Source organism: Triticum dicoccoides, chromosome 2B, assembly GCF_002162155.2.
Source record: "Triticum dicoccoides isolate Atlit2015 ecotype Zavitan chromosome 2B, WEW_v2.0, whole genome shotgun sequence".
NCBI lineage: Eukaryota > Viridiplantae > Streptophyta > Magnoliopsida > Poales > Poaceae > Triticum > Triticum dicoccoides.
In genome coordinates, this window is record NC_041383.1 from 719,937,378 (window position 1) to 719,939,376 (window position 1,999).

Genomic DNA, 1,999 nt, shown 5'->3' on the forward strand with positions numbered 1-1,999 from the left:
TCGAGATTCATTAAGAATGAACCATTGACCATCGGGGCATGACCATAAAACATATCTCTCATATAAATAGAACAACCATTATTCTCAGATTTAAATGAGTAGCCATCTCGTACTAAACGAGATCCAGATACAATGTTCATGCTCAAAGATGGCACTAAATAACAATTATTGAGGTTTAAAACTAATCCCGTAGGTAAATGTAGAGGTAGTGTGCTGACGATGATCACATCGACCTTGGAACCATTCCCGACGTGCATCGTCACCTCGTCCTTCGCCAGTCTCCGCTTATTCCGCAGCTCCTGCTTTGAGTTACAAATATGAGCAACGGCATCGGTATCAAATACCCAGGAGCTACTACACTACTAGAAAAAGGGCTATAGATTGGATTGGCACTAATGGCGCACCAAACAAGTGGTGCGCCATTAGTATATACTAATGCAGCACCACCTTCTGATGCGCCATTAGTGTTGAAACTACTAATGGCGCATCTGGCCCATGGTGCGCCATTGGTATCAATTTTTTTATGAACTAGTGCGCCTGTCCAAACATACTAATGGCGCATCCATAGGAAGTGCGCCATTACTAGTTGTAACTAGTAATGGCGCACCAGTCAGAAAGTGCGCCACTAATGTTGTTTTTTTTATTATTTTTTTATTCCTTTTTCTGCAAAACTACTAATGGCGCACTCACCCGCGGTGCGCCATTAGCATGTATGTACTTATGGCGCACCGAGGGGTGGTGCGCCATTAGTATTTTGGCGCCCCTACTTCGTACCGATCCCCTCTTTCTCCCTCGCCCTCGCCCGCGATCCCCTTCCTCGATCTCCTCTCCCGACGTCACCGTCGCCCCGCCCCGACACCACCGTCGCCCCGCCACCCTCGACGCCACCGTCGCCCCGCCCCGACACCACCGTCGCCCCGCCGCCCTCGACGCCACCGTCGCCCCGCCGCCCCAGCGCCGCCCCGACACCACCGTCGCATGAGAAGAGGGAGGGGGCAGATGCATGAGAAGGAGGACGACCAGGCGGCGACGCGCCCGCCCAAGTGTAACTAATTCCTCTCTCTTCTTTGCAGGATCTAATCTCTCCCATGGCGGTCGGCGGCGCTCTGGCCGTGGAGGCCTGCTCCTCATGCTCCTCCTCTGGTATGCCTCTTCGCCCCTGCCTCTCCTTCTCTCTTTTTTCCTCTTGCTCTAGGGTTAGGATTCAATCCTCTTTAAGAGAAAAAACAACCCAAGTGTAACTGATTCCTCTCTCTTCTTTGCAGGATCTAATTCTTGATTCTTGCGTCGGTCTGAACTGTGCGATTTACGTTTCGTCAGAGGTGAGCCACTTTTTCCCCGCTTGCTTTCTACCTGTTCGATGAAATGCGGTCGTGCTTAGAATCCTTTTTCTATTTGGGGTTAAGATCTATCCTATTCCCTTCTGCTCGTGCTGTTGTATATACTGTTTTAGCATTCTTGGTAGAAGAGTTTCCTTGTGGGTAGAAAGCTTGGTTGTGTCCTGATTTATGAACTGTTTTCTTCTAGGTCTGTTCTTGGGATTCTAGTGCTGTTGATCTCGTCAAGGGCCTCATCTGCTTTCTTTCATCTTGTGAAGGTGATTATTATTAGTACTTTCCCTGCTAATTGTTTACTGTTTCAATACATTTTGTTCCTCTAACATAGTGTCTTTAGCGTTCTTGGTAGAACGGTTTTATTGTGCATGGAATGTTTTATCCTCTCACCTTATACTATTTATTTGTGTGCTTACATATATTCTTTCCTGCTTCGTATTGTGTAATTACTTCGTTTACCTAGAATGTGTGCTCTGGTGTCCTTTGTTCTTCCAATTTTGGAACTGTGGCAGCACAATGTGCATTGCTTCCGCCTTTTTACTTGTGTGAGATCGACGGGAATGGTCATGTGCTTGCTGGTGTAGAGATTGATGTTCCTGGGGATGGCCTTATAGGTAATAAACCTAGGTTTATTTTAGATTCAAATCACTTAGCTTTTTTTGAGC

At 47.2% G+C, this 1,999-nt stretch overlaps 1 long non-coding RNA gene across 1 annotated transcript; it reads left to right on the forward strand.

The window, feature by feature from the left end:
- Positions 1-1,067: 1,067 nt before the first annotated feature.
- Positions 1,068-1,552, forward strand: LOC119368465. Its single transcript, XR_005176654.1, has 3 exons — positions 1,068-1,143; positions 1,266-1,322; positions 1,528-1,552. It is a non-coding gene; the product is annotated as an uncharacterized LOC119368465 (long non-coding RNA).
- The last annotated feature ends 447 nt before the right edge of the window (positions 1,553-1,999 follow it).